The sequence below is a fragment of the Loxodonta africana genome, chromosome 8, assembly GCF_030014295.1.
Source record: "Loxodonta africana isolate mLoxAfr1 chromosome 8, mLoxAfr1.hap2, whole genome shotgun sequence".
NCBI classification, from domain to species: Eukaryota; Metazoa; Chordata; class Mammalia; order Proboscidea; family Elephantidae; genus Loxodonta; species Loxodonta africana.
The window spans coordinates 36,600,984-36,627,323 of record NC_087349.1 but is presented as its reverse complement, the minus strand read 5'-3'; the positions used below and the strand labels follow the sequence as shown (position 1 = coordinate 36,627,323).

Genomic DNA, 26,340 nt, shown 5'->3' with positions numbered 1-26,340 from the left:
CGTCTGTCTTGAGCATTGTGCTCTTTCAAGCTTTTTCTTTCATCCTGGCAGTGCAGTAGTTAAAAGCTTGGCTGCTATCCAAAAGGTTGTCAGTTCAAATCAACCAGCTACTCCTTGGAAACCCTATGGGCAGTTCTGCTCTGTCCCATACGGTCATTATGAGTTGGAATTGACTCAATAGCAATGGGTATAATCCATTCTTGGTAAAGTAGAGAGTCAGCAAAAAAGAGGAAGACCCTCAATGAGGTGGGTTGACACAGTGGCTGCAACAATGTGTTCTAACACAGCAATGATTGTGAGGTTGACGCAGGATCTGGCAGTGTTTCCTTCTATTGTACATAAGGTCACCATGATTCAGAACTGACTCGATGGCACCTAACAACAACAATCCATTCTACATCTGGAAAAGGGAAGAACCTTTTAAATATACAAATTGTGTCATGCCATTTCCTTGCTTAAAACCATTTCATAGATTCATATTGCAATTAGAATAAAATCCAAACCCTTTACCATGGCCTACCGGACTCTTAATTATACAACTCCACCTATTATTCCAATTTCAACTTGTTCTACTCTCTACCTATGCTCCAGTCATTGGGTCCTTTCAGATCCTTGAACATGCCAAGTTCTTTCTGACCTCAAGTACTTTGAACAAATTATTTCCTCTGCCTGCAGCCTTCTTTCCTTAGCACTTTGCATTCCTGGCTTCTTCTCATTTTTAAAGTCTCGACTCAAATGTCAGGTATTTCCTGACTATCCAGTATAACATAGTACTCTCTACCTGACCATCATTCCCCATCATAACATTATATTTATTTCCTTCATAACATTTCTGACAAATTTTAATTATTTGATTACTTGGATATTATTGTTTTTATTCACTAGACAGTGAGCTCCTTGAGGACAGTTACCACATTTGTTTTGTTTGACATGATATATCCTGGCATAGTCCAGGGCACACAGTAAGTACTTAGTAAAAAAGTGTTGAGCAAAAAGTAAACTGGTAAATGTTTATATGCTAGACTTTTTGGGTACCTCTAATCCCTAATAGACTAGGAACTTTTCATATACAAGACCATGTCTTAAAGACATTTCTATACCTCACTCTGAGGACAGTGCTTGACCCACAAGAAATGCTCAGTAAAAGCTTGGCAATTTTCAGCTAAACTGAGTACAAATCATCAAACATTTGTGCGAAATTACTGCTTGGCACTGATGTGTTCTGCCTCGTCTAGAGGAATTCTGCCATCACGTACAAGGCCAAAATAGTTCTTTGGCTTGTAATAACTAGTATGTACCTTATTCATTCATTCATCAAATATTCACTGAAAACCTACTCTGTGCTAGGCACTGTTCTAAATGAGAATCAATCTTTTGAACTCTGGGGATATAACAATGAAGAAAACAGGGAAAAAAAAAAAAAACAAAAACCTGTCCTTATGAGGCTTATAAAGAAAAACAGCCAGTAATTTAGTAAAAATATCACCTCAAAGATTCTGCTTTAATTGCTGAGACGCGAGCACTGGCGTAGAGTATTTAAAAATCTGCCTAGGTGATTGCAACACACAGCAGGGACTGAGAGCCGTTGCTTTAGAAAGACACACTGCTTACTTTCTTGTTTATTTTTTAAACGATGCACCTCTGCTGTAGTTTTTTCTATCAGAGTGTACACAAGGTAGCTTTTCGATGTGTCACTATTTGCTTTTAGTTTACAAGATTTTAGGGTAAAATGGTTACGCAATATAAAATGCTATGTTATATGCTTTATTCTGCTTAGCTAGACACAGAAACCATTTCAGAAAAATGGGCCAATTTGAATTATCTTCTATTTAGAATGTAAATTTGAATCCTGAGGGCACAAAGACTTTTAACAAGGAACAGAAAGTATCTTTGTAGTTTCCCTTTCCCAAGCAAACACTGTGTTGTAAGATTGGAAAGTTTCTTGTTCCTTTATATGTTTTGTATTCTCATTGCTTTCTATATTTAGTATTTATGTTTGATTGCACAGAGAACTGTATACAGTGATGATTTTCACAGAGAATAATTATATGCAATAGGACCATATTCTCTAATGATGTTGAGGAATTTAAATTTTGTGTATGAATATAGTAGTCTATAGATACTTTCTGACACCATTTTTTTTTTTAATTAAGGTAAAACGTACATACAGCTTGATGAGTTTCAGTGGGTGAATGCAGCCATCTAAGCACCAATTCGAACATAACATAGATTTCCATCACCCCAGGAAGTTATCTTGTGAGCCTTTCAGTCAATGGACACTCCCCATATGCAACTGCTATTCTAGTTGTATCACCATAGGTAAGTTTTGCCTGTTGTTGAGCTTCTTATAAAAGGATTTATATGGTTTGTACTCTTTTGTGTCTGACTTCTTTCAAACAACATAATTTCTTTTATATTCATGCAAGTTGTTACATAATTTTTTTTCTCTTGCTGAGTAGTATTCTTTTGTATAAATATATCATAATTATTTCATTGAGTTACCTGTCAGTGGATACTTGGGTTGTTTCTGTTATTAATATTTGTGTGGACATAGGTTTTCATTTTTCTTGAATAAATACTTGGGAATGGAAATGCTAGATCATAGGATAGATGTATGCTTTACTTTATAAGAAACTGCCAAAAACATTTTTTCCAAAGTGCCTGTATCATTTTACACTCTTTATTGGCAATGTATGAAAATTCCAGTAGCTCTATCCTTGTCAACATTTGGTATTGTCACCTTTTTAATTCTAGCTATTCTAAACCCATTGTCGTCAAGTAAATTTTGACTGTCATTTCATTGTGTTTTTAATTTGCATTGCTCTGATGAATAATAAAACTGAACACTTTTTTCTATGTTTATCTTAGTTATCTAGTGCTGCTATAACAGAAATACCACAAGTAGATGGCTTCAACAAACAGAAGTTTATCCTCTCACAGTCTAGCAGGCTAGAAGTCCAAATTCAGTGCGTCAGCACCAGGGTAAGGCTTTCTCTCTCTATTGGCTCTGGAGGAAGGTCCTTATCATCAGTCTTCCCTTGGACTAAGAGCTTCTCAGGCACAGGGACCTTGGGTCTAAAGGATGCTCCTGGCACTGCTTTCTTCGTGGTATGAGTTCCCCTTGTCTCTCTGCTCAATTCTCTCTTTTACATCTCAAAAGAGATTGATTTAAGACAAAATCTAAATCTTGTAGATTGAGTCCTGCCTTATCAGTATCATAGAGATAGGATTTACAACACATAGGGAAATCACATTAGATGACAAAATGGTGGATAATCACACAATACTGGGATGGCCCAGCCAAACTGACATACACAATTTGGAGGGACACAATTTGACCCACAGTAATGTTCTTTGCACTTTCAGTTCTAAAATTTCAGTTTGGTCCTTTTATGTAGTTTTATGTCTCTGCTGAGATTTGTCCATCTATTCCATCATCTTGATCATCTTTTTCTTTACGTCATGAAGATCTTTATAATAATTTCTTTAATGTCCTTGCCTGCTAACTTTAAAATTTATGTCAACTTGAAATCTGTTTCTATTGACTCCACTCCTTTTTCTTTTAACTAGGAGTTATACTTTCTTGTTTATTGGCATGTCTAGTACTTTTGATTGCACACTGGATATTGTGGATGATGCATTCTAAAGACTGGATTTTTTTTTTTTTATATAAATGTATTGATTTTTGTGCTAGCATGCAGCTAAGTTATTGGCTGATCACTTTGAGCTTGTGGAGGCTTGATATTTATTTTTTTGTTATGAAGGGTTTTTCTCTCAGTCTTACGGTTTGGTTTTGCCTTTAGTTTTAGGATAAATAATTTATTCCTGGAAAATAGTCTTTTAATCATAAATCATCATTGTTCTAAGGTCAGTGGAAACTTTGAATGGACTCAAATTACAAACTCTGTTTTCCCAGAGGAAATTAACATCCGAATTCCTTGCTCAGCCTTTTTAATCCTCTAGTTGTTTTTCCCTAGGCTCCTTGGAGCCTGCCCTGTACATGTGCAGTTTTAGAGGCACCCTAGGGCTTGAGGGTGGTTTACATCAAGATCAGGAGACTTGTTCCTCTATAGTCTTCTCTTTTCTGATTTCTACCCCTAAATTTCCAGTTACTTTGAGAGCCCCAAGTTCTGTCCTCTGATAACTCAGGACAATAAGACTGTGGCTTTCTACTTGTGTTGTAATTGCTCTATCCCTTCAGGGGAAAAGTTGTATAAATGTGAATCTAATTGAGTACAGTTTCTTTATTTTAAGGGTGAAATTCCCCTCCACTTCTTGCCCAGTTTTGATCACTCTATAGTGCCTTCAAATAGTTGAGTGTGTGTGTTTGTATTTTTGTTCCCCAGAGTTTGGAATTGATACCTGCAAGAGATTTAATCTGATAGTGGCTACTCTGCTACTTGAGGACTGTTACCATTATCACAAAGAGAAATTTCCCTATACATGCTCTCTTCTTGTAATCCCTCTTTAGGACATCAAGGATTGTGGAAGGAAGATTTCCAATAGGGGGGCCTGAGATTGTTTAATGAAGAAAGTAGCCAAATTCTCATTTCAACATAAATTTGCTGACTGAATTCTGTTATAATGCTCTTGCATTTTTCCCCCCTGAGAGTAGAGGATGAAATCTTAAAAATATGAGAATGCTGAGATGTCCTCGCTAATTAAGAATAAACCTCCTGTGATTGTTACAACTAGTAAACATCTTATACCAATATATTGCTAACTTGATTGAAGTAGGGAAAGCAATATTTTGGAGTACTTCCAATAGATACCAAATTTTACCTCTTCTTGATTATAGATTATTAATTTGTGATACTAATTACTAGGATTTATAACCAGTAGCTATTTAGAGCTCCTTGACCAGATAAGATTGTTTTTTCCTTAAATTTTCTCTTTACCTTTGCTTTATTTTTAAATCATTTATATTCACAAGTAAGAAAATAGATTGCTTTAGAATCAAATCTGAAGGAAGGACCTGATTCTTTAGATTTATTGAAATATTCTGAAATTCTGTGGAAAAATGGAAAACCTGACAGTGAACTGCAACATCTCAGTCATTGTATTTCAAAATGTGGCATAAAACTTACTTTGGCTTCAGATAATGTCACATGCAGCACTCAAGATTATTTTCAGAGGTAAGTGTCACTGAAATCCAAACATTAGGCAAGTAGACGAAGGAATCTTTCAGCATCATTCCCTGTGTTTACTCTTGTCAACGGGGGACATTTTTAGCTTCTAGTTCAGTGCCTATGACTAGGCTGCTTGTGTTGCTAAGTAAAAAGAACATTTTATCACAAGAATTTATAACCGAACACTGTAATTGATTTTATAAATTTTTATAACAGCAATGTATTCTGTTTTACTTACTCCGTATTCCGTTATATGGTATAGCATAATGTTGATTCAATGTCAGTTTTTATCCTGCTTTAGACACACAAAGGAAATCGTTAAAAATCTAAAGGGAATAAAGGGCATTTAAATGTAGTAGATGAATGCAAGTTCAGAGAACATTGACCTTATTTCATCTTTCAGATGTTGACTACTCCGTAGTAAGGGGGTTAGGCTTATCACTATGTGTATCATATCACATGTGTTGGGATTTTATAATGAAAGAGAGCATGGCTTCACTTTTCTATAGACCTCCCACCATAGTGGGAAAATTCTATAATTAGAATGTTTATTCTAAACCTGAGCTTAGGCATGTGACATGGAAGAGGAGGTACATTTGCTAGATAACAAATTACTGGGAAGTATTATTACCTGATAATAGTACTGTATTAGGTCATGATATAGACACTGAAGTGGCTGCTTAAATTTCCTATAATTAGATCTTAGGTTGTGCGTTTTAACATCCCTATTTCATACACGAAGGAAGTAAGGTTCAGAGAAGCTGATCACAGAGATAACGCCTCAAAGAAGTAAAAAACACAACCGCATTTCAAAATTGCCAGTGGCTCTCATTCCTTGATATCTGAATTTGGGTATAAAAACTCTTCTTTGATAGTTATTTTTTCAATGTATCATGTCCCATCAATGTAGAAATACAGATAGAGTTTTCTGGTATAAATGTTAAATGTTTATTTCTGGTACTTAAAAAAACTAAAAATACACCTAATAAAAAATGGATTGCATTGACAATGTAGATTGGAAAGCAAAATTATCTTGAGTTTTTTAAAGTAGGATACTAAGAAGTTCAATGCAAAAACATATGGTCAAAGGAAACAAGAAAATGCAAAGCTAAATCTTTAAAAATTTAATCAGCAATATTCAATATTATCTAAGCATTTCCAAGATATTGTATATCTTACCTGACTAATATAATTTTCTTTTTCTCTTTTAAACTTCACGCTGAATGGCTCTAGCAGACTTTAGATTTTATACACAATTTAGTAGATATAAGACCTTCGCTTTTTCTGGGTAACATATCATATATTACTACCATATTTCTGAGGCTATGGAGTCAGTTACTTATTTGGCTGCAAAACCATTCAGGTTCTTTGCCAGTTATCAGAAACATTAAATGTATATGATTGAACAAACATCTTGGCTTCAGTTTGGAAGAAAGGACTTTATATTCTCACAGATATATGGGCCTATCTGCTACTCCTCTGGGAATTCAAGAAAGGACAGGGAAGGAAGCTGACAGTTTTGAGGTTAGAAGAAAATTATTACACAAAGAATGAAACATGAAAAGGATGCTTCGGGAATAGCTCAATCAGAACAAGATCTTAGGGGCTTCTAATTTTATATGATGACCTCAAAGAGATCAAAGAGGAGTAAGATCGTCCCCAGCTTCTAAAATTTGGGAATATAAAGGAGAAAGAACATAAAAGAGAAAGGATTGTTGTTGTTGTTAAAAAGTGACAAAGAACTAATGTTGCTATTCCTTTGGGTATGTATCTAGATCTAAGCAATGGAGTTTGAAATTTCCACGTAGATTTTATTTCAAGTTCATCATACTCTCTACTGTTGAAATGTTGGCTTTTCCAGACCTTCAGTAAGAAAACCTTAGTCAAGTAACCAAACAAGGAAGTGATCTGGTATCCATGGAGAAATGGCCTATGGGTGTCAGATTTGTGTTCTGGTTTTAAATTTGTCACTGACTTGCTGGATAACTGAGCAACTTGCTAAACCTCTCTGGGAAACATAGTTTACCTATAAAATAAGGGTATTAAACCAGATGATCTCTGAGATCTTTAGAGTTTATAGTAACTTTTATGTCTCTGTTTTCACAGACAACAGGTGATTTGAGGGCATAGTGTACAAATCATGGCAAGACAAAGTGAACTATTTCCAGATGAAAAGAATTTTCAATAGCCTCAAGTAATTTTTCCCAACTGAGGAGTTAATTCAAAATTAGAAGATGGCATCTTGTTTGAGGATGAAAGAATATGAGATTAACCCTTTGAGTGAGAAATTTGTTAAGGAACATAGGGAAGGATCATATGAGACTGAGAAACTTCGGAGTATAACTGAAATTTGCAATGCCACAGTGATACCAAGACTGAAACAATCCATTAAGTACACAGAAGTTTTACACTTACAAAGTCAGGGTATTCAAATTTATAAGAACCATTCTTGAGAACTATATTCCATTTTCAGAATAAATATTTTTTAAACATCTAAATGGGAAGAAATTTCAAGAGTTGATTTACCAATGATAAAAACAGGGATGGGGTAATTTAAATTTTGTACAGAGAATTAAAAAGTGACACATGTCAAAAAAGTAAAGTTGACTAGAAAATTAACTGTCCAGATGTGGGACTATTCTATCAGGTAATGCTGGTAGCCTGGCAATGCTAAATGTAGGCAACTGAAATGAAAACAGAGAAATCTTACATTATGAAGGAGTCTATTTTGACCGCTAATTCAGGATTTTATGCAGTCAGCAGATTATGTAAAGGCTTTTAGCAGAGTGATCAAAAACCCTAAACAAGCCCTTGGGTATTGCAAATTGAGACACCAGCAGACTATTTTGCGTATCTCCAGAGAAAAGTTGATAAGACTCCTGGTAAAAGGCTCATTGGGGTAGAGAATTGGGAATGTGATCCTGATCTTGGATGACACAATTAAGAGGATGATAGACAAGCATTAATAAAGAAATGTAAAGGCCCATGTCAATGCCATGATTAAGTCTTATATTTTGAGTCCTGTGTCTATATTCCTGGTGACTAGGTATGCTAATTGGGAGTGATGATATCATATTGTTTCCAAGCTATCTGCTTGCTATTCCTACCTCCACTACCCGTATTATAAATTTGTTGCAATCTGACAAAAACAATTTGGTCATTCACAATAATTAGGTTTTTGGTAGACAATGGCGACATCCATTAATTCAATTATGTGAGGCTTTTTTTTTTTTATAGGTCTCCTCCCTCATAACTTCACTATGTGGTGGTAAGTTACAATGAAAGCAAGTCTCAGAATTTTCCACACATTCAAATATTTCTTAGTAGTGTTTATTGGAATGAACAGTCATACAAGTTACTCTGTAAACTGCATCATTTTAGGCACTTGACAGACCTTGCATGTTAGCTTTAATAGAGACAAATGAGACTATATTTTCAAATAAACCCCCAAAACCAAACCTATTGCTGTCGAGTCGATTCCAACTCATAACAACCCTATAGGTCAGTAGAACTGCCCCGTGGGGTTTCCAAGGCTGTGACCTTTACAGAAAATGACTGCCACATCTTTCTCTCACAGAACGGCTGGTGGTTTCACACTGCCGACCTTTTGATTAGCAGCTGAGCGCTTAACCACTGTACCACCAGAGCTCCTACGTTGTCAAACACAACTAACCTTTTAGTTAGAGTCAGGTGACAAAAATCCCTTGTTATGGAACCAAATAATTTGTTTATAATCCTAAACTGCTGTTTTTAGTTGTCGTGGAGTCAATTCTGATTCATGGCTACCCCATGTGTTACAAAGTAGAACTGCTCCATAGGGTTTTCTTGGCTTCCATCATAATGCAATCAAATCATCAGACCTTTGCTTCCACAGTACTGCTGGGTTTATGTGAACCACCAAACTTTAGGTTAGGAGTCAAGAGCAAACTGTTTGTGCCACCTGTTGTAGTTGTTAGATGCCATTGGTTCATTCCGACTCATAGCAACTCTGTATGACAGAACGAAACACTGCCGGGTCCTGCACCATCCTCATAATCATTGTTGTGCTTGAGATCATCATTGCAGCCACTTTGTCAAATCCATCTTATTGAGGGTCTGTGCCACCTAGGGACCTATAATCCTAAACTAGGGCATTATTACTCTAAAGGGTCTAGGATAAGGATATTGGATTTCCTAGATACTGTTGTTAGTTGCTGTCCAGTTGGCTCTAACTCATTATGTATAACAGAATGAAATGTTGCCTAGTCCTGTGCCATCTTCATTATCTTTGGTATGTTTGAGCCCAGTGTTGTGGCTATTGTGTCATGGCTATTGTGTCAATCCATTTTATTGAGATTTCCTTTGTTTTTGCTGACCCTCTATTTTACAAAACATAATATCCTTTTCCAGCAATTGGTCTTTGTTGGTGATGCGTCAGGAATGAGTAGAAGTCTCACCGTCCTTGCTTCTAAGGAATATGTATTTCTTCTAAGAAAGATTTGTTACCTAGATACTTATAGCCTATTCATTCAAAGGTAGAAAACCTGTACAATGTTTTTAGCCAATGCATACATCATAAATACCATTAATTTCACCTGAGAAAAATGCTTCTAATATCAAATAAGCCTCTAGTGTTGATTGGAGATAAAGGTACTTGAAAGGCTAGTGTAGCAGCCTCCGGACTGTAAAGTTTTGGTTTTAGCTATTCAAAGCTAACTAACCACCCATGAAGTATGTGTTCCTTGTTAGAATACGTAGAAACCCTGGTGGTGTAGTGGTTAAGAGTTTGGCTGCTAAGCAAAAGGTCGGCAGTTGGAATCCACCAGGTGCTTCTTGGAAACCCTATTGGGCAGTTCTACTCTGTCTTATAGGGTCACTTTGAGTCAGAGTTGACTTGATGGCAATGGGTTTGTTTTTGGTATTTTTATTAGGATAGTTCAGATGATAATTACCTGGCTCTTGTTGTTGTTAGTTGCTGCTAGCTGTTGTTAGTATAACAGAATATGAGATTAAACTGAAGACTTACTTATCACACTGTCAGTATTGGAATATTTTAAAGTAAATTACAGACAAAGTAACTATCCTGGAGGATTTTATCTTAGTAATATATGAAGAAATGCTCAGATTTGTCATGTATAAACTTGATTAGTTTATTGCAAGGCAGTCATGGCAAGGCATGCAAGTAAGACCTCAAGATACTCATTTAGCACTGAATGATCAGAATTAACAACTACAATGTTAGTTTAAACGTTAGTCCAAATCTTTAGGCTTCAGGCTTTTACCTTTAGCGAGTGGTCTCAGGGAGAAATTATGATCAACCCTCAAATTCAGAGGAGGTCCCAATCTTTAGGCTTCAGGCTTTTACCTTTAGCCAGTGGTCTCAGGGAGAAATTATGATCAACCCTCAAACTCAGAGGAGGTCCCCTGTAGCTAGGGTCCAATGTCAGTTTTGGTGAGCGGTATCTCAGCAGGCTTCTCAGTCTTCAGATAGTCAGAGAGACATTTTATTTCTGTCTTCTTCGAAAATGAGTAGAAATCCATGAGTTTATATACATGCGTACTGTCACGTTCAACTACAATTGTTATGTTTCATTGCCTGTTAAGGAATTATTGTATGACATATTCATGTTTTGTTAATTTATATTATGTTTTATTGCCAATTAGGGAATTGTTATATGACATATTTATATTCTTGTTTACTACATGTTTCAAGGCCAAGTTAATGAGTTAAAAATTATGGGAATTGTTTAGTGACATGCTTTGCTAATTTACAGATATTTGATTAATGTTACATTCTATTATCACAGAGTGCAGGTGTACAGCCAAATTACAGAAAGTTGTTTATGACCTACTTCACATACTTCTATTATCTTATTTTCAAGGTTAGAACAACTTTCTAACAACCAATAGTTAATAAAAAAAACTAAAAAAGTTAATAGTTACAGGATATTATAGAAATACATGTTTCTGTTTCTAAGTTAAAAAATTCTAAGTATAGAGCTTCACATTATGAGTGACTTGTACATAGGTGTTTAAAAATATTACGAAAACATCATAACAGTGTAAAAGCATTATAGAAGCATGCATAATAGTGACTGAAACATATGTGTTTTAAGAGTATTACAGAATCAGATGTGATTTGAAAGCATACATAACAATAACACAATTTCTTTAAAATATTGAAATAATAATTTGTATTAATAATTTTTAATATAGATAAATACAATGATGAAAATAATGGCCTAAAATTCCATCACCCAGATAATACTTTTGATATCTTAAATATATATATATGCCTACATATTTGAATATAATTAGAAAAATCATGCAATATGGAAAGATACAAACTTGCACTCAGTGAATTATTTAATATGGCCCTTCTAGTCGTAGTCTTTGTAACTCTCACCAAATGACAGCATAAGGAGTATGTAAAGGAGATGCTTGTGGCCCACCAGGGGGATCGGATAGCTTGCAAATAATGTAAATAAGGTGCATAGCACCCTTGTGGGGGTGGGACCATGCAAATAAAGTGTATGGAACTATAATGAGGGAATTGGTCAGTTTTGCCATCCTTCTAGCCTTAAAAGGACAGTCAATTTCAGAGCAGAGGGGGACTCACTACCACCAAGGAAGAAGAGCTAGGAGTGGAGTGTGTCCATTGGACCCAGGATCCCTGTGCTGAGCCCTCCTACATCTAGGAGACAGAGAGAAACATCTGTGACAGTGGAGACAGCGAAAAATGGTGAGAAGCAGCAGCAGAGAAATGGTGGCAGCAAAGGCAGCCAAACCAGACCAGCAGGAGATGGCACAGCGGGCTTCCTGGTTCATGGAGTGAGGTGGTTACAGTGGGCGTGCAGACCCATGGAGTGAGAGAGCTGAATGCCTTCAGGCAGGAGGTTCCCTGGCAGAGTGGGGTGCCTCCAGGCACTTATCTGTGAAGTTAAAAGAGCTTTGTAACACTGCACAAGCAGGGTAGAGGCTGGGCCAAGAAGCCCGGCTGAGAATAAGCTCTCATGATTGAAGAACTGTATCCTGACCATTCCTGAACCTGAACTGAAACCTATTACTTCCTTAATAAACCTCACAATCCTGAGTATTCCCTTTCCCCCTTGCACAGTTAGAGGAGGTTAGTCATCCCCATCATGCCATTTTAACAGTTGGCATCAGAAGTAGGATTTGTTCTAATGGCTCCATACTCATGGAAGCATGAGACCGTGTAAGAGAAAGAATAAAGGGGTGTGGGAAATGAAACTTTTGATTCTTAGATGGTTACTTTGCTTGTTGTTACTTGTAATGGCTGAAAGGAAAGTAAGAGATGTTATGCTGCAACTGAGGGGCTGCATCTGGAGTGGCTTAGGGCCATTTGCCCCAGGCAGGTTAAACAAAATGATTGATAAGGGACCAGGGTCTTCTTGTTCCACCCAGGCAGAGGCCCAAGGCCATATGCATATTAATGCAAAGATAGTCAAGGGGTGGGGAAGATGAAACTGGAATGTTTTTAAAAAGGGCTATAAATTTATTTTAATGTACTATGGATAAAAAAAAAATTGATTCTCCTACCTAGTGTTGTAAAGCAGGCCTAAATGTATGATAGAAATAAATATTGGGTATTATATATAACAGAGAGCATGAAACTCCACCTTCACCAACACTTGATTGGGTATGCTAAAAGGGGAACTAGGATTTGCTCTAAAGAAACACAGACTCCTCCTGTGAATGCAATGGCCCCGTGTATAGAGTATTGGGGGATTAGATAAAAAACCTGAGCCCTACCCAGAATCTTTTCAGTCAGAAAATTTGCATTTGAAAAGACAAGACTTGAAGACTCACCTAGAGCTGCTGGGAGAGCAGGAGATTTGCATTTGAAGGAAGGACCTTGAAGGAAAAAAAAAAAAAAGACTGTTTTGCTTTTTGAATTGCAAGCAAACAGTTTACCTTTGGGTGCATTGAGGTTTTTTTTTTTTTTTTTTTTTTTTAATTAGAAGAACCACCCTCTAGGACTGGAAGTTAAAGGGTGCCAGCAAGTAGACAGTCTGGTATGTTGGCTGACAACCTGGGTCCTCTCAATGAGTGGAAGTGGGGGAAGTATGGAAATGAAGAGAGGGGCTGAGTTTGGACATGTTCCATTGGCACCCATTGACCTAGCCCGTGAGGCTAGGGATAAGAGAGAGAAAAAAAGCTGGTTTTTTAGTCTGAAGTACAGGGAGTTGTGTGGACTTCTGAGCCTACACATGGTACACATTGACCTAGCTCATAGTGACTAGGGTTGAGCTGACGACAACCTGACCGAATGAAGGGAAAGTTGTTTGATACTGAATTGCTACAATTTGATGGCTTGCTCTAGACTGGACTTTGCTTATAGATGCAGATGCTCAAATTTCCCACCAGAACAGAAGGTTCTTCAGATCAAGGAACATGCTTGTCTCCTCAGAGTGCTGTTTTGATAGGGACCGGCAATTTAAACATTGGCTATCTAAAATGGGGGGAGATAAAGTGGCTGGTTTACATGTTTTCACTCAAAATGAGAGGGACAAGGGAGGATCCCCACTGAATAGTGTCCTCTCTTCCTGATGGGTCTGGGTAAGAAAGGTGGGGGAAGATGTTGATAGGATTATATGATTCCGTTGTGAGTGTTGGCTGTTAACCCGGTTAACTGTGATTGTAAAAACTGTAATTGTAGAAGCAGTAACTGTGAAAAGGTGAACTAAGGGGAGGCACTGCTGGACTGGAGTACAGTGGCTGAACCTGAATCCCATTAAAGGATTTGCTGTGCTGATACCGCGAGAAAGACTTAGAGCAAGGGAATAATCTTCTCTCAGTTAAATTTTATCAGAGGTCAGAGAGGGGGAAGCTGAGGTGAATTTTGGAGAACCTGACCAGATCAGATGAATATCTGCAGCAGACCTGAATGGCAGGTATCTGAGTAACCTTACCCTGAGGACTTTTTTCCCTACTGAAGGACAAATTGTTAATGACTGTTTTGGATTGGTAAAATGATTGGGATGGTGAAACTATTCCTTCAAGTATGAAAAGGCCAATGGCTAGAAGAGCCAGGGGGTGGCCTGAGGTGCAGTGAATAATTTAACATGGTCCTTCTAGCCATAGTCTTCTATCCTGAAGTACAATGCTGTCAGTTCATATGACTATTGTTCAAATTTATGCACCAACCACTAAGGCCAAAGATGAAGAAACTGAAGATTTTTACCAACTTCTGCAGCCTGAAATTGAATATGCAATCAGGGTGCATTGATAATTACAGGGGATTGGAACGGGAAAGTTGGAAACAAAGAAGGATCCATAGTTGGAAAATATGGCCTTGGTGATAGAAATGATGCCTGAGATCACATGATAGAATTTTACAAGAGCAATGACTTCTTCACTGCAAATACCTTTTTTCACCAGCATAAATGGCGACTATATGCATTGACCTCACCAGATGGAATACACAGGAATCTAATCAACTACATTTGTGGAAAGAGACAGTGAAAAAGCTCAGTATCATCCATCGGAACAAGGCCAGGGGCTGACTGTGGATCAGACCATCCAAGTTCAAGTTGAAACTGAAAAAACTTAAAACAAGTCCACAAGAGCCAAAGTGTGACCTTGAGTATATCTCATCTGAATTTAGAGACCATCTCAAGAATAGATTTGATGCATTGAACACTAATGACCGAAGACCAGACAAGTTGTGGAATGACATTAAGGACATCATACATGAAGAAAGCAAGAGGTCATTAAAAAGACAGGAGAGAAAGAAAAGACCTAAATGGATGTCAGAAGAGACTCAGACTTGCTCTCGAACATCAAGTAGCTAAAGCAAAAGGAAAAAATGATGAAGTAAAAGAGCTGAACAGAAGATTTCAAAGGGCAGCTCCAGAAGACAAAGTTATCATGATGGCATGTGCAAAGACCTGGAGATAGAAAACCAAAAGGGATAAACACACTCAGCATTTTTTCTCAAGCTGAAAGAACTGAAGAAAAAATTCAAGCCTTGAGCTGCAATTCTGAAGGATTCTACAGGAAAAATATTAAATGACACGGGAAGCATCAGAAGAAGATGGAAGAGTCACTGTACCAAAAAGAATTGGTTGACGGTCAAACATTTCAGGAGGTAATATATAATCAGGAACCAAGGGTGCTAAAGGAAGAAGGCCAAGCTGCACTGAAGGCACTGGTGAAAAACAAGGCTCCAGGAGCTGACGGACGGAATACCAATTGAGATATTTCAACAAACGAATACAGCACTGCAAGTGCTCACTTGTCTATGCCAAGAAATTTAGAAAACAGCTACCTGGCCAACTGCCTGGAAGAGATCCATATTTATGCCTATTCCCAAGAAAGGTGATCCAACCAAATGTGGAAATTACCTAACAGTTTCATTAATATCATATGCAAGCAAAATTTTGCTGAAGATCATTCAAAAGCAGCTGCAGCAGTAGATCGACAGGGAGCTGCCAGAAATTTAAGCCAGATTTAGAAGAGGACATGGAACTGGTGATATCATTGCTGATGTCAGATGGATCCTGACTGGAAGCAGAGAATACCAGAAAGATGTTTACCTGTGTTTTATTGACAATGCTAAGGCATTCGACTGTTTGGATCATACAAATTATGGATAACATGGCAGAGAATGGGAACTCCAGAACACTTAATTGTGCTCATATGGAATCTGTACTTGGATCAAGAAGAAGTTGTTTGAACGAAATAAGTGAATAGTGTGTGGTTTAAAGTCAGGAAAGGTGTGTGTCAGGGTTGTATCCTTTCACCATACCTATTCAATCTGTATGCTGCGCAAATAATCCAAGAAGCTGGACTATATGAAGAGGAATGAGGCATCAGAAGTGGAGGAAGACTTATTAACAACCTGCGTTATGCAGATGATACAACCTTGCTTGTTGAAAGTGAAGAGAACTTGAAGCATGTACTAATGAACATTAAAGACCACAACTTTCAGTATGGATTACACCTCAACATAAAGAAAACAAAAATCCTCACAACTGGACCAGTAAGCAACATCATGATAAATGGAGAGGAGGTTGAGGTTGTCAAGGATTTCATTTTACTTGGATCGATAATCAATACCCATGGAAGCAGCAGTCAGAAATCAAAAGATGCACTGCATTGGGCAAATCTGCTGCAAAGGACCTCTTTAAAGTTTTGAAAAGCAAGGATGCCACCCTGAAGACTAAGGTGCACCTAACCCAAGCCATAGTGTTTTCGGTGGCCTCATATGCATGTGAAAGCTGGACAATGACTAAGGAAGACCGAAGAAGAATTGATGCCTTTGAATTGTGGTGCTGGTGAAGAATATTGAATATACCATGGACTGCCCAAAGAATGAACAAATCTGTCTTGGAAGAAGTACAGCCAGAATGCTCCTAAGAAGCAAGGACACGAGACTATGTTTCACATACTTTGGACATGTTATAAGGAAGGATCAGTCCCTGGAGAAGGACATCATGCTTGATAGAGAGAGAAACAGAAAAAGACCCTCAATGAGATGGATTGACACAGTGGCTGCAACAATGGGTTCAAGCATAGCAACAATTGTGAGGATGGTGCAGGACCAGGCTGTGTTTCATTCTGTTGTGCATAGGGTTGCTTTGGGTCAGAACCGACTTGATGGCCCCTAACAACAACGATAGCCATAGTCTTCGCAACTCCCACCAAATAACTGAGTGAGTACTATCCAAATGAGGGCCTTGTGGCCCACCAAGGGGAGTGGATAGCTTGCTAATAATATAAATAAGGTGCATGGCACCCTTGTGGGGGTGGGACCATGCAAATAAAGTGTATGGAACCCTAATGAGGGAATTGGTCAGTTTTGCTGCCCTGCTAGGCTTAAAGGAGTGGTCAATCCCAGAGTAGCAGAAAAACTACTACCACCAAGAAAGAAGAGGTAGGAGTGGAGTGGGTCCACTAGACCTGGGATCCCTGTGCTAAGACCTCCTAGACCCAGGAGACAGAGAGAGAAAAAGAGCTGTGACACTAGAGACAGAGAGAGATGGCGAGAAGCAGTGGCAGGGAAACGGCAGCAGCAGAAGCAGCCGAACCAGGAGACTGGCAGGAGATATCACGATGGGCTTCCTGGTCCATGGTGCACGATGGTTACAGGGTGCGTGTTGACCCATGGAGTGAGAGACCTGAGCACCTTCAGGCAGGAGGCTTCCTGCCAGAGTAGGATACCTCTGGGCACTTATCAGCAGAGCTAAAAGAGCTTTGTAACACTTGCTGGAGCAGGGCAGAGGCTGGGCCAAGGGGCCAAGAGGCCAAGGGCACCACTGAGAAGAGGCTATCCTGTTTGAAGAACGTTCCTAAGTGTTCCTGAACTTGAATTGTAACCCGTTACTTCCCTAAAAAACTTCATAATCGTCAGTATTGTCTGTGAGTTGTGTGTGGCCATTGCAATGAATTATCGAAGCCAGAAGAGAAGTAGAGCATGCCATGGAAAGTGGTTGGTATCAGAATTGGTAGAAAAGGGAAAGGAAGGAGGCATGTCTGACCTCTGCCTCATAGACATCAACCTTGGGTTGTTGATCTTGATTCTCCTTCCCTCTTGTGAAAAGGAGGTCAGATGTCCCCACCACACCATTTTTACAAAACTGAAAGGTGAAAGCCTCTCTTCTGTCTCCGTCCAAACACTTTCTCTCACTCATAACCGTAGTCTTTCTTCCCTAAGTAACCATAAGTACCATTATTTTGCTTTCTTCCAGAAAAAAATAAGATCAGATTTCTACCTCTCTATTTTTTCCTCACAAAATGGTCATATTTTATACATATTCCACAACTGAAAATGTTGAAGAATATATTTTAGAATTACATCTCGTCTTATTAGTGTATATATATATGAAAATTCTAAAAGCAAAGAGTGAAAGGAGTTAACCTTATTAGATCTTAAGACACCATATAGCTTCAATAATTAAACAGTTTGATAGGTGAAAAGAAGTAGATAGATCAGTGAAACAGGGTCAGCGGAAAAGAGGAAGACCGTCAACAAGGTGGATTGACACAGTGGCCGCAACAATAAACTCAAGCATAACAATGATTATAAGGATGGCACAGGACTGGGCAGTGTTTCGTTCTGTTGTGCGTAGAGTCGCTATGAGTCGGACTCGACGGCACCTAACAACAACAACATATATATCTTTTATTCTTTTTGATGACTGTGTAGTATTCCATTACATGGTTGTAGCATAATATTTAAAGCCAATCTCCCAAACGGACTGCACATAAAGCACATATATCTTGTTGAACTTCTGTCAACATTTCACTGGGTAAATTCCAAGTAGAAGGTTTCCTGGACCAAGGAGTACGTGGCTTTAAAATTTCAATTAAAAAAAAAAAAAACACCAAACCCAGTGCCGTCGAGTCGATTCCGACTCCTAGCGACCCTATAGGACAGAGCAGACCTGCCCCATAGAGCCTCCAAGGAGCGCCTGGTGGATTTAAACTGCTGACCCTTTGGTTAGCAGCCGTAGCACTTAACCACTACACCAAAATTTCAGTAGATATTGCCAAATATCCTCCAAGAAGCTTGATTCAATTTACATAGCCACAAATGGTGTGAGAGTGCCCTTTTCTCACATCTTCACCAGCACTGGGTATCATTAGACTTGTTCATTTTGCCAATCTTATTTGTGAAACATTTTTAGATTCTCATTTCTTAAGTTATGAATTTGATGTTGAAATTTTTTCTTATAATTAGTAATTTGTATTTCTTTCCTATTAAGATACTCAAGTCTTTGCCATTTCCCCCTTTGCTTTATTCATCTTTTTCTTACTGATTTTTATGAATTCTTTGTATAAGGAAATTAATCCTTTTTTTTACGTGTTTTATTTTTTCCTATTGTGCTGTTTGACTTTGTTTATAATTTTAATTTTTGTGCTATAGATTTTTCACATTGGCTTGAAATACAACTTTAGCATAAAGGAAATCTTTGTATGTATTTTGTTCTATATCTTGACTGTTCTGTTTCACTCATCTATCTACTTCTTTTCACATATCAAACTGTTTAATTTTTGAAGCTATATGGTATCTTAAGAAGGTTAACTCCTTTCACTCTTTGCTTTTAGAATTTTCATGACTAAATTTTCAAGTTTATTCTCCAGGTAATAGTATAATTATGACTAGTTAAGAAAAAATCCTGTAGGCATTTTAATTGGGATTGCATTCAATTTATAGATTGGTTTAGAGAGAAATAACATCTTTACAATATTCTCCCCCTGTGCAAGTAAGTGCATAGTGTGCATTATAATTTCCTTAAATCTGCTTATATATTTCTCAGTATAGTTTTAAAACTTTCGTCATATAGTTTCCTGTAAGTTTTAAACTAATTATTTCATCTTATACAGCTCTTGTAAATGGTATCATTTTTTCCATTACATTTTCTATTTTCTGCTTGAATATTGGAAAGCTGTTGATTTTTAACAATAATTGTGTGACACATGGACTTATGAATTTTTAAAATTCTTTCTAATAGTTTTCTGTTATCCTTAGATACACGCTCAAGTGTGCATGTGCACATGTGTGCACACACAAACATTAATAGCAGAAATTAAAAACAAAATTTAGGCTATTAAAAATATTTTGTCACAAGAAGGTGCTGTGGATTGTCCTAATTGGAAATGGTTAATAAGGATATGGAATTACATATTATTTATTTGAATCTCTGCAAACTTTGGTGCCAAAGGGTAAAGTATCTTGTAAAAATTTATTTCCACCTCAAGCAAAAATGGCTAAACTAGATATGTATGTTATTAGGAAATGACAATGTTGGATGAAAGAGAAGTAGAATTGTGGCTACTTATAACATTATTGTGGTCAAACTCTTTGAAATGTTTAGGATTTATAACTATGGTTGAAATACTGTGGATTTGAGTAAAATGAAATCCTTGACAACTTCAATCTTTTCTCTGTTTATCATGATGTTGCTTATTGGTCCAGTTGTGAGGATCTTTGTTTTCTTTATTTTGAGGTGTAATCCGTACTGAAGGCTGTGATGTGTGATCTTCATCAGTAAGTGCTTCAAATCTTCTTCACTTTCAGCAAGCAAGGTTGTGTCATCTGCATAGTGCAGATTGTTAACGAGTCTTCCTCCAGTCCTGATGTCCCATTCTTCTTCCTATAGTCTAGCTTCTCTGATTATTTGTTCAGCATACAGATAAAATGAGATGTAATCAGAAGTCATTAGACAGGGCTTTCAGGAAAGGCACAAACTCAGCCACCACAGTGCCTGAAAGTGAAGCTGCCTTGAGGATGTGAGGAAGGAACTCCATGCTAAGGGTAATGGAGTGGTAAGACATGAGAAGTATTGTGCTAACTGAAGCTCCCTACTTAAAAAAAAAAAAAAAATGAACTCCTGTAGAAGCTGCAGTACTCATGTTTCTGTGACATGCAAATAACCTTAAATTCCTAGCTGGTTCAGTTGATAATAGCAACATTTTGCTATTAGCAATTAATTTATCCTTTCATTCAATAAATATCTATTGAACATTTCCTATGTGCCAGGCACTGACCTAGGTGCTCGGGATATATCTTTGCACAAAACAAAGATAGCTGCTCTCAAGGTGCTTATGTGTTAGAGATGACAGACAAACAACAAATAATAAGCATGATAAACCAAAACCAAGCCCGTTGCTGTCGAGTCACTTCCAACTCATAGTACGACAGAGTGGAACTGTCCCATAGGGTTTCCAAGGAGCAGCCGGTAGATTGGAATTGCTGACCTTTTGGTTAGCAGCTGTAGCTCTTAACAACTAAGCTATCAGGGTTTCCTAGGTAAGCTAATTATACAGTTTATTAGAAGATGATAAATGCTATGGGAAAGAGAAGGTATTTTTGGATAAGGGAGAATGGAGATTAATAATGGCAGGGAAAGAGTAAATTTGCAATTTTAAAAAGGATGCCATCCAAGAGCTGATATTAAACATAGACTTTTAAGGAGGTAAAGGATAATTGAAGGTGGAGGGCATAGGGTGAAGGTCCTAAGTGGCCAAGCAGTTGGTGCACTTGAGGAACAGCAAGGAGGCCAGTGTGGTTTAGGTGATGGGAGCCAGGAAAAGCAGTTAGAGAGATAACGGGGTATTACAGATCATAATAAGGCCTTGTGGGCCACTGTAAGGACTTTGGCTTTTACTATGAGTTAAATAGGAAGCCATTGGAAGGCCTTGAGCAGACAAGAGCAGTCTAATGTTTGAAAACCATCTCTCTGGCTTCTGTGTTGGGAATAGACTATAGTGAAGAAGCAACAGGACAGTTTGGAGGCAATTGTAGTAATTCAGGGCGTAGTAATTCCTGGTAGCCTATACCAGTGGTAGTACTGGAGTGGTGAGAAATGGTCAGATTCTGGATATATTTTGAAGGCAGGGCTACCAGGATTTCCTGAGAGATGGAATGTGAACTGTGAGAGAAAGAGAGGATCAAGAATGCCCCCAAGGGAGATGATGTAGGGCTTTTAAAAAGAATTTATCTTTTACAGTTCTTATGGGTGATATGTTAAAGAAGCTTGTTACCTTATCTAGAGTCCCAGAAAAGTGTTTCATGATCTATTAAAAAATTCCAAGGGTTAGAAACTCCATGCTGAAAGAATGAATTTTGGAAGACTCCTTAATTAATGATGATTGGGTATCTACACTTTCCGGTTGCTGAACAAGCTGCTTAGCTTGGGTAATGTCAAGTTTTGCAAAAATCATCCCCTTCAGCAGGAATGGAGTTGATTGACTACGGATTATGGTTATTTGAGTTGCCTAAGGACCACTATTTTTGTCCAATTGTAGACTTCACAAACCTTATCACATTTTGCATATACAGATACAATTAATGTAATCCACTGAGAATTAAGAGGCAGTGTACTAAAGGCTACAATGAGATGATCTCAGAACTAGGAAAAATAAAGTTAAATTCTAAGAGTTAACTTACTAAAACCTTCATCTAATTGATACAGTTAGAAAATCTATGGATATTTTATTGTTCAAAGTTGGAAGAATAGGGCCTAGAAATATACTTAAAATATGACTAAATGTGAAAGGAGCTACAGCCTAAATAATGGTATTAACATAGACCTGAATACAGGTTGGTTTACGGAAGGGCGGAAAGCCTTAAGGGGTCTGGAGAAGGGGAACTTAAGCAAAAATATTATGTGTTTACTCTCACACTCTGCTTACTCTGATCAGACCTTATGCACAGTTTTATAATTGCTTGTGTTGGAGAATGACTTCTGACTAGCTTGGAAAATTAAGAACTAGTTTGTCTAAAAACTTACTAGCCCACTCACATGTTTGATACAGAATAAAGACTCTACTCAGTGCTCTTGTAGAAGAAGAAGACAGCTGTATATTTGGGTATTGCAGACCAGGGGCAAATTATCCAGTAGGCAAAGTAAGCGTGGTGCTTACCTTGCTTACGAGATCATCTGTAGTGAACAATATCACATTTTTTCACCACATCGAAGAGTTTGCTTCCAGGCATGGCTGGCACCTGTCTCTCTCCCAACCCCTTAGCACTTTCCTACAGAATCAAAGCCCCTTTTTTAATTTACAGTCCCTGACAGGGCATATGACCCATGTAGGCAAGGTAAGCACCGGCTTGCTTGTGCTTACTTACTAATCTGTAGTGAACAATGTCACATGGGTTTCAATGATGTGGTGAAACCCATGTGAAGTTGTTCACTACAGATGATCTGGTAAGCAAGGTAAGCACAGTGCTTACCTTGCTTATTGGATAATCCACCACTGTTGCAGACATTTAAAATTTCATAGCCTTCTTGTTTCCAACCCTGGTCTTAAAATAAGACTACCCCTCCTCCAAAAAAAAAAATAATAAGACTAAGCTTAGAGTATTCTTCCTCAGGACAGCTTGGCCTGATGATGAATGGGATGTAATGGTCCCATTGAACTATTCTCTAATTTTCTGAATCATGTTCTTTATTTATTCTTAGTTTCTCCAAGAACATCTTGTGAAATCTTTTCACATCTATTTGTTGTTTGGCTAAACAAAAAGTATAATGCCCTGGACACGAATTCATAATTATCTGAACAAGTTTTCTTCCCAACATTTTCTGCTTCACCCTCGAAATGCAGAAAGCTTCTTCATGAAGTAGCAATACTATGTACGGGAAAGTGCTGCATAATGTCCGTTTGTGCAACATCTGACCACATATATGTTCATGGTCCCATAAAGTTATAATAGAGTTCAGAAATCCCAGCGGCAGAACTGGCATAGCTGATGTATTTCCTAAGTACTGCAGGTCCTGTATCTCACTCACTAGCTCTGGGGTCCGCATCAGCCCTGACCCTGGGGCGCAGGTGGAGGGGGTCCCAGTGCCATCCGCGCTGCCTGTCCCACTGTGCTTGCCTCAGGCAGGGGCTGCACAGACACTGCTGGGGCCACCAAAGCGGGTGCCCTGCGACGCTGCTGCTCCGCTTGGCCAGGGCACCCTGCATGTCACACCCAGCCAACACCGCAGCTCCTACCACAGTGGCGGCCGCCTAGCCGCCCTGGCTGCAACCATGACAGGAGGAAGAGCAAGAAAGGCGTCTGGGAGAGGAGGCAGAGGTGAAGGGGGGGGTGGTGGTGATGGAAGAGTTTAAAGCACTTGTGGGGTGGAGGGGGAGGGGGGAAGAGGCAGGCAGTGAGAAAGGACGCAAAGGGAGCCTGCGGAGTGCCTGGAGGTGGCTAGCTGGACTGCCAGGGTTCGCTGAGGTCAGGGCTGGGCATAGGTCTCGGAGACTGGTGGCAACCACGCAGGACTGGTGGTAGCAGAGCCAGTTTTCGTACAGTCCCTGGGCATAGCAGCAGCGGGGTGGTCCGATGCCCACCGGGTGACCGTCTTGCTTGCCTTTCTCCTGTATGTAATACGGTGTTGCACAACGTCCAAATCACATAATGTCCTACGTCACGGAATGTATGTTGGACGTTAACTCAAGCATACCCGTATTTATAACCTACTGTTACCTCTTTTCCTCCTGTCTTAAAACACAAGAGAAAAAAACAAACCTGTTGCTGTGGAGTGGATTCCGACTCAGTGACCATATAGGATGGAGTAGAAGTGGCCCAAAGGGTTTCCAAGGAGCAGCTAGTGGATTTGAACTGCAGGCCTTCTGGTTAGCAGCTGTATCTCTTAACCACTTCCTTACCAGGGCTCCTCCGTTCTCAAAGGAAGACGTATTTTGCTCTTTTAAGACTTAGTCCTCTGCCTGTGTTCCTAATCTCAATACTGATTTATGTTTTCAGTAGATATTTATGTGGCTACTTTGCCAGAACCAGAAAGTATAAAGGTAAATAGGACATATGTGAGATAAACTAAAATAAAATATGGTAAGTATTTCAAAAGAAGTCTGGACAAAGATCCAGGAGATCACAGATAGTGGAATCTTCCAGCGAATGATGGCTTCACAGAGGACCTTTGAGCTAGTCTTGAAAAAGGAGTGAGAATTTGCCAAATGTGAAGAAAAAACCCAAGGCCATTTCAGGCAGAGGGATAAAATGGTGGATAGGAAAAGATTAGTAGGAAATGAGGCTGAAGTGGTATTTTTTTTTTCTGTAACAAAATTAGAAAGTATTCCATATGAATAAAGGTAACCATGGAAATAAAAATGTGTCTTAACCAAAAATGCAAAAGAATTCATCAAGTTTATTTATTGTGTTTAGAATCTTTAATGTTACTATTAAATGATATCTAAATTACTGGGAATTTAAAAAATAATTTAGTTGCTAAAAATACAGAGTTTACTTTTAATCACTGAAAGTGTTTTGTAAGCTAGTGGATATCACAAATATTTTATCTGTTTCCAAATATGCAACATCATTTGTTTTATTAAAAGCTTAAGTTAATCATATAATTAAGAAATACAGTGGAATTTCTGAATATTATAATTTGTTTCCTAGGAGTGCTGACTAGGAATTTGTAGTAGATTAAATCTGTGCTTTTGAGCCACTATGAGGGCCGTTTAGTTGATATAGAGAAGGAAACAATTTTATTCACCTTTTTAAATGTATGTTATACACTGTTTTGAGATGAAAAGAGCATTGCCTTTTAAATAAAAACAACCGCAGTAACAACAAAAACAAGTAGATTTACAAGTGAGCTAAAAGCCTGCTATAAACATTGTTAAGGGAAAATACAGCGTGAGGCTACGTATACAGGACAAATTAGGGCTTAAATAAGACCCGGCTTTAAAAAGGTAGAAGAATGGGTGTAAAAAAGAAAGAAACGTGGTCAGAAGAGGAAATTTTTCTGCTGATTTGAAAAATGCTGTCACATGAAAGTTATACTGGGAAACATAGTACATATTCAACTATGGACTCTTTCTGTCAAATCGAATAAGGAGGGAAAAGTTAGAACCCTGAAGAAGAGGGAGTTAACCCTCTGGGGAAATACTACACTAAAAAAAACTAGCTCAGGAAAAGATAAGCTAAGATCATAGATAACTATTAAGATGAGAAAAACGGTGCTGAAAATTTTAACATCAATAATTGAGGAACTATGGGCTTCTAAAACTTGAAGAAAAAAAAAAAAGAACAGTCTGTTTAAATTCATAGGGAATAGAAGAATCGGATTAAGATCCATACTTTTTATGGGTTAATGAAGATGCTCTCTAATTTTACCAAAGTATTTATACTTTAAACTTTTCTCTAAATTATATAATACTTTAAAATCGATTATTTTTATTTCTCCTAAAAAATATTTAGGGTGTTGTTGTTAGGTGCCATTGAGTCAGTTCCAACTCATAGTGACCCTTCGTACAACAGAACAAAACACTGCCTAGTCCTGCTCCATTCTAACAATCTTTGCTATGTTTGAGCTCATTGTTGCAGCCACTGTGTCAATCCACTTCATTGAGGGTCTTCCTCTTTTTCGATGATCCTCTACTTTATCAAACATTGTAGATTGAATTGTGCCCCTCAAAAATGGGTATCAGGTTGGCTAGGCCATGATTCCCAGTATTGAGTGATTGTTTACCATTTTGTGATCTGCTGTGATTGTCCTACGTGTTGTAAATCCTAACTTCTGTGATGTTAATGAGGCAGGATTAGGGGCAATTATGTTAATGAGGCAGGACTCAATCTGTAAGATTAGGTTGTATTTTGAGTCAGTATCTTTTGAGATATGAAAGAATTGAGCAGAGAGAAGAGGCATTTAATACCACCAAGAAAGAAACGCAGGGAGTGGAGCTCCTCCTTTGGACCTGGGGTCTCTGGGCTGAGAAACTCCTAGACCAGGGAGAGATTGAT

The 26,340-nt window shown here is 38.2% G+C and overlaps 1 long non-coding RNA gene across 1 annotated transcript in view; it reads left to right on the top strand.

Annotated features, from left to right (window-relative positions):
* Positions 1–833: 833 nt before the first annotated feature.
* The window catches only part of LOC135232223 (uncharacterized), an 80,958-nt gene continuing 55,451 nt past the window's right edge, over positions 834–26,340 (top strand). Inside the window, exon 1 of the long non-coding RNA XR_010322651.1 lies at positions 834–2,319. This is a non-coding gene — a long non-coding RNA (uncharacterized LOC135232223). The remainder of the gene's footprint in view (positions 2,320–26,340) is intronic.